Source organism: Carassius auratus, chromosome 42, assembly GCF_003368295.1.
Source record: "Carassius auratus strain Wakin chromosome 42, ASM336829v1, whole genome shotgun sequence".
Lineage (NCBI taxonomy): Eukaryota > Metazoa > Chordata > Actinopteri > Cypriniformes > Cyprinidae > Carassius > Carassius auratus.
In genome coordinates, this window is record NC_039284.1 from 9,201,735 (window position 1) to 9,213,932 (window position 12,198).

Sequence of the window (12,198 nt, forward strand, 5' to 3'; positions counted from 1 at the left end):
AGGTTTGATTATTTAGCAAAATCATCTTCTTGCTTTTGTTTTAATTAAGTAGTTCACCCCAATATACTGTGTATCGTATATATATATATATATATATATATATATATATATATATATATATATATATATATATATATATATATATATATATACATATATATTGTCATAGTTAATCCTAGTCAATCTCTAAGTATAGTCACAATGAATGAAAATTATAAATTATCATAAAAGTGGTCCATACAACTTTTCTGTACTTCTGAAACTCTATTTTTTTTCTATATATTTGTCATTTTGGTGCTTGAACAAATAAAAGACCAAACAATGTGTCCTTTCCATCAACACTAATTGGCCTTAGTGTGCACTGCCCCATTTGTCACTATTATAGACAAATCCATTCCTCACAGCAGCTACAAGATGGTCACATGGTTTATTTGCAGGAAATGAAAGCTGCAATGTCTGGTAACCTTCAAAACGAATGAACTGACAGTGATGTGTTAGACGTGCAGAGCATTCAGCAGGGCAGAAGGTCATTCAGTTTAAACAAAGACTGATTAGTTCTGAGTAGTGCTTGTGGAAATAATTCACCCGGTATTAGCCAATATTGTTCATTCTTCTCGGCCCTTGTCTTGTTTATGATGAGCAAACATCAGGTTTGGATGAGTGGTTTGAAAGATGTGACTCGTGAATAGCCACGTCTGCACTGCCACTTCCAAGCTAACTCTGTTTCCTCTATTCCTGGTAATGAAAAGGTAAAGCTGTTAAAGTGTTTGGAGGAGCAATCCCCGTTCTGCATAAATGGTTCTATGTTCGTGCAAGTAATTCATGATAGAGCTTATGTTTGTATGTTGTATGTTTTTTAATGAATCTTTGCAAATCGCCTTTCCTAATATGTGCTAGTTAGGAAGTTTAGCGGCTGAAATTTACAGTCTGCTCGTCACCCCACACAAGAATGTGGCGGATAAAAAAGGTGTTTTCACACTACTATTGAGAAATTTTAGCCAAAGTATGTTATAGACTTTTCATTAAGACCCTATAGAATCATATCAACTTATATCAAATGGGCATCCCATGACCTCTTTAAGCGTGCTTTCACATTGGAGCTTCTGGTACAGACTCGAGACTGTTTGACATCAGAGTTTGGTTTGTTTGGTTGAAGTCTGAACTCATCCACTTGAACATGGTCTAAGGTACAGTTCTTCTGGACTCCAATACAGTTCAAAATCTGACTAACCTGCACAAGTAAGACACAAACCCTAATTGAAATTCTTTGATGACTGCAATGTAAACATGGCTTTATGGTCCAAATAGATCTAAAGTATTCCTAAAGTATTCATAAGAGTAAGAAGTGTCAACATCTTCTGGTCCTAAAGTTCTTGACCTTTGTAAAGATTAAAAGAGCTGTTTGAAGTTTCTATAAACTGTCTGGATTGGTTTCTGCTTTGCTTTGCCAAAAACAAGTTTGCATGCAAACAAAAATACAGCAGTCAAAACAAGTGAACATTTTTCTTTGAAGAATAGGACCTGCTTTTCTTTACCAAGTAAAGTAAATTCTTTACTAAGTAAAGTGGACCCTCGTTTTGCTAAATTGCGAAGTGTGCTGAGTGTTTTTCTAGAGTGATGTCTCTGATATTTTGTGTTGCTCACTGTCGCAAGTCAAAGTTGCTCACCCCCAAATCTCTAGATATGGTTTGTGTCTCTCCTTTAATTTAAAACTGTAGAATATTTGGCCCTTTTTCCAATGTTTTCATCCATTCTCAACCTAATGTCACATACGCAATGCAAAACTCCCTTGAGAATGTTTTTTTTTTTTTTTTTGACATTTCTCATTGTATATAATTTAATTTCTCATGGCAACAGTTCAAGACATTTTCCAGCTGTTCATTGCACAACTGCTGATTTGTCCATTCAACAGGCCAGACCGACCTCATATTTCTCATGAGTTTGCATGTTAGACAGTAATCGAAGAGCTAGTGTGCTTCTGCATCTACTTTATTCTTCTCATGCAGTCGATTTCCTTTATCAACTGATGTCCGCCACACTGGCACAATTTAGCCTTAGGCTGGGCAAATCAAGCTAATGATTCCAAGAAAGTAATTGCTGCTCCTTATCACTCTAATCCTTTGCGACGAGAAAGATGAGCGAGAGAACATGAGAGAATTTAATGTGTAATCGAACAGTGAATAAAATGATTGCACTGGAAGAGTAATGGAGGTTAAGAGATGGTGGATAGAAAGAGCAGCTGGATTAGTGGGAGAGAGAGTAAAAAGAGAGCGACAATGTACAAACATCGGTGTTCTTGTTAAGGAGGCATTTCCTTGAGTCCCTGCACACTCTCCAGCTCCCGACTGTTTATCCCACAAAGATAACAGCAAAGGAAGAGCAAAGTTCCACCAGCTTGCAGCCAGCACTTCAGCGGCAGTATCATTTGTCATTACTAATGTCTTTAAGATGGCTAAGTTGGATTTGAGGGCCATGGAGGGGGGATCGTGAGCCTGTTGGGACTTATTGGGTTATCTCTACTCTGGAAATGAAGGCAGTCACGACAGTGAGGTCCTAGCACCAGGCTGCAAGTGTGGGAAAAGCAGCCACGGTCGTAAATGTGCATGACAAGAGGAGCAGAGAAAATGAGATGAGATATTGGGGAGGATGTGTTGTAAGGGTTCTCTCCCTGTGAACATTCATCTTTGCAGTTGTGGTGTTATGACCATCTCATCTCCTCAGTACATACATCATCTTCTCACCCACATCAACAACATTACATGCTTCCAGAGATGTAAAGTTCTGATTCAGTTGAAGGCCTGTGCATGCCAGGTGTGATGTGCTCTACTGAATCGGTATATTACTTCAGAGTAAAACTACAGGTGGGTTTACAGGTGCAACCTGGTCTCACAGAATTCCGTGAAATGTCCACGGGTCCTTAACTCAAAATCCGTGAAGCCGTCACGGAATTGCCCCAAATTCCGTGACCCGGCCACGGATATTTCTCCAACGCAAGTCAATGACACTGACCTCCCGTGATCCACACACGGATACCCGTTTCAATGACGGAGTACAGAACTCGCTGAACGGACGTGCTTTCTCATTTGGAAACAGCAACATTTGAAGTATTTGTTTCTTTTCCAATATCAAATGCCATAATGACATTAACCAGCCAGCTGTTGTAGTTATTGCATTGTCCTGTCATCATAAAAATTACGTTTGTTTCAGTTACAAAAGTCCCGTGATGGCACGGACCTCCACAACCTGACCTCACTCACTTGTTTAGGAACTTACAAGCTTTTCGTCGACACTGTTGCAATGGCATGTAATTAACTTGGCATTTTTTCTCGTCCTGTCATCATAAAATCCAGTTTGATGGCGTTTTACACACATTTTGGCTATAGTCAGAACTAAAATCTGTGATAGGAGCACGGAGTGAGTCTGTGCTTAGATCACGGATAACTCTAACGCAAGTCAATGACACTCATCTTCCGTGGTCCGTACACGGATCGTTTCAGTGATGGAGTACAGACCTCACTCAATGGACGTGCTATCTCATCTGGAAACACAACATTTGAAGTATTTATTTTTTTCAACACCAAATACCATGACCAACCTGACTGTTATTGTAACTATTGCATTGTCCTGCCATCATACAGATTCACTTTGATTCTGTTAGCCTAACTAAAATCTGTGATACGAGCACGGAGTGAGTCTGTGCTGAGATCACGGATAACTCTAATGCAAGTCAATGACACTCTTCTTCCGTGGTCCACACACGGAAACCCAGTCTCACGGCAGTTCGTGATTTTGTCACGTAATTTAATCTATTTATTCGTGGCAGGCACACGTTTATTTCCTTATTTTCATGATTGCAGCACGTTTTTTTAAACTAATGCATTTCAACTGGAGGCATCTTTCGTGCATCAGCACAATATTTTCTGATTAATTATTATTATTATTATTTAATTTTTCACAGGACAACAGAAGAAACTCACTGAAACTTGAAAAAAAAAAATCGGAGCTTAACTTACTGTACAAAACTGAGCAACATACTGTATTGCTGGTGACAAAAACACATTAAAACTTTTTTAGCTGTAAAATGCGCAATGGTTCTTTTTTTACTTTTTCATTGATTTTTATTTTTTTCATAGGCCTAGATTTAATTCAATATAATTCAATATCAAGTCCTTGGCACATAACTGTAACACATTTTCATATTAAGAAACAATTTAGTTTAAATAAAAAGAACAAAAAATATATACACATAAATAAATAAATTATTTATTAGCGATAGGCCTACAGATTTATTTTTTTTAATTTATTTTTTATTTTTTTTACTTTAGACTCTAAAGTTAAAAGTTTTTATTAAGGCTATTGTAAAGGCTTCTTAAAAATGCTGTCGCTGATGAGCCTCTGATCGCTGTCAGATTCTGTGATATGAATGTCCGCTAATGGGTTTAGAATGAGCCCCGCTCGGCCCGTGTTCTGGCTTACTGTAATATTTCACCTGTAATAAGACCGAAATAATATAATTAAAATAAAGAAATGAATGAATACATGATAACATCTAAATAAATGTTGATAGATTTAGCGTTATAGTTTTAAAAATATTAATAAACAGCAAATCAACACAGAAAGACCTAAATAATAATAATACATAATTAATAAATAGCGCCGCCCCTCCCACTACGCGCATCACGCGCTGTGCGTCAACCCCAAAGCGTCAAAAACTGAAGCGTGGTCAAGCGCCTCTAGCGTCACTGACATGAGATGTTTATCGCTTTGAAATCACGTTCAAGAAGTCTCATTCAGCACACATCGCGATACTTTCCATCAGTTTGCAAGAGCCGCAGGTTGGGTGAGTTATACAGTCTGGTGAGTAGTAGTAAATATGCTATTTTAATGCCTGTCCTAAAACGTATTCTGTCTTCTTTATTAATCATATGAGCGCCTTATGTTTACTCTCTGTATTACATCGGTCATCCGAGGCTGTCTTTGAGTTTCATTGTGTTTAACTAAATGAACACAGCTGCTAACTGGTTAAACTCTATCGGTCACGTGACGTGACGTGACGTGCCACAGACCTTTTATATTCATTTCAGGTTCAAAGATGTAAGTTGTATTTGTAGTAAAATCATGGTAACCATGACACCTACAAAAGTAGGTAAAACCCAGTAAACAAGACATTTACCATGTTTTTTTTTTTTTTTTTGTTTTTTTTTTTTTACCACAGTAACTGTAGCTTTACTGTAGTATAGTAATAGCACATTAATCACCAAATTAACTATAGTTGTACCACTGTAATGGTAGTGTTTTAATGTGCTTTTATATGACTTATTTCACAGTAATCACATTTACTGTACCATGCTTGTAATACCTTTTTTTTTTTTTTTTTTTTTTTACATTAAAAAACCTTTTTCCCATATTGCAGTTCAATTCATATTGGTTTATATCTTAAATATTTTGCTCACAGATCACTATTAACATTCTGTATATAATTCTGTTTTATTTTCTTTGCCCTTGTATTAATTTTTTAGCTGAAAAGACGTAAAGTAAGCAGTCACCCCAGTGGTGTTTGTGGAGAGGTATTCCTTCAGAAATGGAGAAGACAGAAAGCTGCAGAGGCAGGTTGGTCTGTGATAGTTTGTCCCTTTTATCAAACATTCCTGTTGTTATCATTTGCACAGCATTTTGTTGTTTCTTAAACTATTGTACAGTCCAAATACCCACACTTGCCATCTTTGCACATTTCCTTTATTTGGCCCAAGTGAGCATGAAGATCACAATGTGTGTCGATCTTAACATGACAAAGTTCGTTTCAACTTTGTATTTTAAAAGAAACTTCTAAATGTCTTTTCAATAGTCCCTATTAAAGATGACAATTTATTTTGTGGTGCTTCTAATTAAGTGATAAAAAGAAGTTACAAATGATGTACAAAATAAATATACTTTTCTGTGCACCAAGAAAACATGCAACACTTTGTTTTACTACTAAATTAGTCTCAATTTCTAATTATTATAATTAATATTTCACAAACATTGGAAAGTTGCGTGACCTCCTGTGAGATCTCTGCAAAAAGTCTCACATTAATTCCAAAACATGATGCATGATGGGATACACTAAGCGTTGTATAGCGCTCCGGAGCAGTATTGGAGAGGTTTAGTGTGTGTTAAGGACACTGTGCTTTGGCATTATTAAGACCGGGGACAGTCTCATAGTCACGTACACACACTCTCAAGTGAATAAGACCTCAAGTGTGGGTATCTGGAAAGGGGAAAAGTCTTTAAAATGATCCCTAAATACAGTCGCACGTCAAAGTCTTAATAATTCACTAATTCAATTTAACACTTGTATGATATTGTACAAGCCCCTGGACAATCTTATCTGACACTATCACAATATTGGAAAATCAGTTGCCCCACACAGTCAGAAAGTTTATATTGTTCATTGGCTTCTCATTAAATTACTTCAAATAAGCCCCATCAGTTCATGTTCCCACTATACGTGATCTCCATGACTAGATATTGCTATTAATGACTTGCTTTTAATAATGGATGCATTTAACATTTAATTATACAGCATCTTTGCAGATTATGCTTTCATGGTCTAAAAAAAACACAGTAATGTTGCATTTAATTACATAATATTTCTATCCTTTCTGTCTTACAGGATTGTTTCCAGATAACACTGTAGATCTCCCTCATGCACAAGGACTCACCTCTTTAACTCTTTAACCCCCCCCACACACACACACACACACACACAGAAATGGTTCCTGGATCAGTGACTCAAGACTTTGCAGTGGTTTGATTTCTGCAGAAGATGTAACTTTGTTTTAATTAACCTTATAATGAATACATTGTGACCTTCCAGCAACCCATATACTGTACTGTATACAGAACCAGTGATGACAACAATAGTTAAAAAATAGCATTTATCATATTGATAAAGCATTGTGTTCTCTTTGTCAAGCTTCATACAGTAAACTTTACTTCTGGTGCTTTTATCATAAAAAAGCTTCAGTTCTGATCAGGAGTTTTAGTAAAGGACATATTCATGCACAGCAATCCCCTAGTTCCAGTCATGAAGTGAATGATGTTATTGTTAAAGTTATATTTCTGCATTTTTATGTAGCAGGTGTTTGTTTTCCTGAACACTTTATCTTTCTTCCATTGTTCGGACAATCAGTGTTTACGTGATGCTCTGCTGATTGAGTTTTATAGATGATATTGCACACTTGACATGCATGTCTTCATGATGTTTTTTTGTGAGTTTGAAACATTAAGTGTTGTATCACTTTTTGGTCAATAGAATCTTTTAAGAAAATGTATATTTTTACGGTGTTCTCTGAAAGATATATACCATATTTATAATGTTTTGTTTTTTAATAAAAGAATTTGCACACTGAAAATTGTTAACGTTTACAACATAACTGCCTTTTTTTTCTTCATAGTTTTATTCTTTAAAAACGAGCTTGGTGACAGTGCAGTAATATGCACACTTTGTCTTTAAATGAGTTTGACATATCTGTAAATACTGGAAAACTCTTACAAAATTATGTATGTTCATTATGCTTTATTTCAGTTTTTATTACTAGAGATTAATTGGTAAAGCAAGGCAAATCACAGAAACAAATTTAAATAATTTAATAACTTAATAATTTAACTCTTTACTTTTTATTAGTAAATGCTCTTGTCTTTGGTCAGGAAAAAAATTATCTTTTAAATTGAATGAAATGAATCTATTGGTTAGATAAGATACAACTGTGACTGTGCAGTTCACATCACGTGTTGTACACACACATGTACACATCGATATTGCCAAATTGTTGTCAAGCTGAATAACAATAATTTCTGTATTTGCATTATTGTTGGAAGAAGGTGTAGACGTTAATAAAACCCTATCTAATAGGTGGCAAATTTAATTTATTGTTAACCAATCTATCCCTTTAGCCGAAAAACGGAAAACAGCGTTCATGAATGACAATAAATGGTTAAGGAAGTGTGATGACGCTGCTCAGCTTTGATGTCATTGGCTGTGAATATCCCTTGTCATCGCAGGACTGTCTGTGGTTGGATTATCTTTTAATCCATATTAAACAGCGGCTCATGTTACAAAAGTATGTTTTGCTGCTATTATCACATTAGTAAATATATTAAGTCAACATTGGGTGTTTCTATGTTGAGAAAAATCACCTTTTTACCGAGATCCTAACACTAACCCTAAGAATAACTTCAATGAACTACAAAAAACAGCGCCTAGTATTCCCTTTCCATAGATAGAACGATGGAGGCTTATGGGTAATGTAGTTTAAAAAGTTTTATTAACGAAATGAAATAAATAATATATTGAATGGTAAACTAGACATATAAATATGTTCACTGTGTAAACCACTATGATATATTTGAGAGGCATGGTGAAATTTAGTATTTTAGAGTATGCAATATGTAAAATGCCTTTATGCCACCTTTCCATTCATTTCTGAAAACTGTGCCCAACATTATTTTATCAGCATAGCATAAGTAGTAATCATGCTGATTTTCGCTTTGATATGTTAATTGGACTCTGATTTACAGCCATTTGAAATGTACAGTTTTTGGCTCTTCCGGGGGTTGCTACTGGGCCCCTGGGGGTAGAAGGGCAGTAAAACCTACATATATGTATTCTCCTCATCATGGACAACAAACTGAGCTGAGTCACATTTATATCTGACAGTTTTCACAGTCCTCTGTTTTCTAATTCTTACATCATTGTTATTATACCTTTTGACAGGACATTGTGAGGCCATCTGATGAAACATTGAAAAATTAGAAAGAAATGATTTAATAATGAAAATAATAGATTATTTATTTGATTTTTGAAGTAAACATCAATAAATATAATGGATGAACCTGCAACAACATGCCATTATCTATTCCCCACTGTTAAGCAGTAATCAAGGACAATGTATACACATTGTGATACTTCACTATTACACAAGGACAAATTCATTCATATATATATATATATATATATATATATATATATTACTAATAACTAATTAGCAAAAATCAGTGTAAAAATGTCCTCTCACCCCTGTATCTTGCTGCTCAGGTACTGGACATAATGTGTGTGCTCTTGGTTTGAATGGAGTACAAGATCCACGTTGATCATTCCTGCTACATTCTCAGTTATCCCTCAAGTGTTTGTAACTATAAAGCCCATGGCACCATCTTGTAATGCAAAATAATTAATCTCGTAACTCCCTTTCTTTCACAAAACAATTGGCATTGGTTACTAAATATAAACAATAATAACTTTCTGGTGTACTGATGTCCCAGATGTCATTAATCTGATCAAATATTTTTATGTCTTAAGTAAAAAATAATCCCAATAATGATTATGTAGTTTTTCCAAGTCTAAAATAAACACATATGAGCCTACCTAGTAAAATGATGTATTTAACAAGAATCTTCAGAACACAATATTCGTCATATTCATTTTATTGAAGCATAGACTATAAAGATGATAAAGTAGCATCAAGACAAATAAGATTAAAGGAAAATAATTATTCATAATCAAAAATACATTAACCTCATATATTAATCAGTTCACACAGATGAGTGATGAAATGTCCTTAAAAGTCACAGTCCCATTCAGTCAACTGTGATACAGATCATGTGATACATATAAGACATTTGATACTGTTTCAGAAAATAATGATTCCTTATCAACACATCAAAAACTGGTTTCATCGTGATCTTCTGTCGTGTCTGGAAACAGTTTGTGGTTTATGTCCAGCACTGATGTGGTGTAGCTTGTTCTCAGCCAGAAGATTAGATTAGATTAGATTAGATTCAACTTTATTGTCATTATGCAGAGTACAAGTACAGAGCTAATGAAATGCAGTTAGCATCTAACCAGAAGTGCAAGAATATAGTGTTTTATATACATAAAAGTGCAGAGTAAGTAAAGCTATGATATACAGAATTTACAGTGGAGTTGCTATATACAATATTGATCAGAGTATATACAGAATATAAATATGAATTTAATGTAGGGATTGTATGTACATTATGAACAGAGCAAAGAAGAATTATATATACATTATGAATAGCTGGAACTTGAGAACAGTGGTAATAAATACAGTTGAATGAGTGTGCAAAAGTATAGTTTATCAATTTATTAAATGCAAAATAATAGTAGTGCAATTATATTTATTGTAGAAATAGTTTACTGTGCTTGTACAGTAACAGCTTTAGACAGTTTATAGTGTAATGGATTTAACCATGTGCAGTCTGTGCAAAATATGAGTAGTGCAATACATGTATGTAAAGTACTGTGACCAGTGCAGTAAAAGAGCAGGTGCAGGTTAGATTGGTGGTGTGGCGTTCAGGAGTGTCACAGCCTCGGGGAAGAAGCTCTTCCTGAGTCTACTAGTTCGAGAGCGTAGGCTCCTGTAACGCCTGCCGAATGGATGGAGGGTGAAAGGTCCATGGTTAGGGTGAGAGGCATCCTTGATGATGTTTCTTGCCCTACCCAGACAGCGCTTCTGATAAATGTTCTCTATGGAGGTTAACTGGGTGCCAGTGAGATCTCTCAGTCTTAAGATCCCAGACCTGGCCAAAGTGAAACAAACAATCCAGATGAAGTTGTTTAATGGACATAGAGCTCATCTTATGTTCTGTGTGATTTTAGCAGGGTGAGTAACTATGACCCTTGTAGTACTGTACACTTACCATTCTTCAAGCTGTTTTAAGATCTTTTGAGAAGCTTTTTCTCTGAAGACAATTTACCACATCCTCTTCTTTCAGTCCTTTCAAGAGCATCACTTGGTCAAAACCCCTCGTTTGGTTTGATGAGATCATCTGTACAAAGTAAAATTGTTAAAATACTGCAATAAACAATTTCATTATGCAAGAATTTAGAAAAAGTTACAGAGGCAAAGGACTTGCCATGAGACTCCATTAGCATGTGTAGTTCTCAGAGACTCTAGAATTCATCTATTGTTGCAGTAAATGTGTTTTCTTCCTCTAGAATCTTTCTTCCAGAGCTAATGACTTCTCTCACAAATGTGTTTTAGTCTGTGCAGTGTAAGGCTTTGCTCAAACCAATCAACTATCAATTCACAATTTATAACACAACATTCACAAAACAGTGAGATAAATATCAATTTGGTGTTTATATCAATTAAACCACTTTATGACACTTGTATGCTTTTAAGAATAACAGGTGGTGTTTTTTTAAAACTTTAGATTAAAAATGCTTCCAGTCAAACTTTGCTAACATGCTATAATTATTATAGCTGTATCAAATAAAATAAAATAAATATAAAAACATTGGAAAGAATAATTACGGCTGACATGACCAGTCCTGTGAGAGATCATCATAAAGTCCTGTAACACAGCACTTCAACACATACCAGAGGACTTCTGTTTGCTTGAGCACAAGATGACCATCTTCATTTCTCATCCTGAGCAAATCATTCCTTGGTCTTCCTTCTCTTCTGTGAAACAAGATAATCTTACTCTGTGTGCAATGAGCAATATTCTCATTAAACATATAATTAAGTTAATTTAAAGTAAGATTCAGACCAGAGCATTTGATGAGTAAACAAATGTACCTGGGAAGAGCTGATCGTGGCAAGAGTCGCTGAGACTCAGTAATAGCTCTTTTAGTTTTTAGGAAGGTTTGTGAGGGTTGGCTCCCCAAAAACTTCTGAAAAAGAAGAACAGCATTATCTGCAAACAATCCTGTAAGACAGAAAGAAAGGAAATATTATTTCATTACATGCAACTTATACATTACTATATACTTTAACTTATACATTACTTACATACATTATTTTTTAGACCATGAAAGCATTAGTGAATTATTAAGACTTTGATGTGCGACTGTATTTAGGGATCATTTTAAAGACTTTTCCCCTTTCCAGATACCCACACTTGAGGTCTTATTCACTTGAGAGTGTGTGTACGTGACTATGAGACTGTCCCCGGTCTTAATAATGCCAAAGCACAGTGTCCTTAACACACACTAAACCTCTCCAATACTGCTCCGGAGCGCTATACAACGCTTAGTGTATCCCATCATGCATCATGTTTGGAATTAATGTGAGACTTTTTGCAGAGATCTCACAGGAGGTCACGCAACTTTCCAATGTTTGTGAAATATTAATTATAATAATTAGAAATTGAGACTAATTTAGTAGTAAAACAAAGTGTTGCATGTTTTCT

At 35.3% G+C, this 12,198-nt stretch overlaps 1 pseudogene across 1 annotated transcript in view; it reads left to right on the forward strand.

Annotated features, from left to right (window-relative positions):
* The window catches only part of LOC113060293 (DNA (cytosine-5)-methyltransferase 3A-like), a 50,931-nt pseudogene that overhangs the window by 15,302 nt on the left and 23,431 nt on the right, over nt 1-12,198 (forward strand). The gene's annotated exons all lie outside the window — the stretch shown is intronic.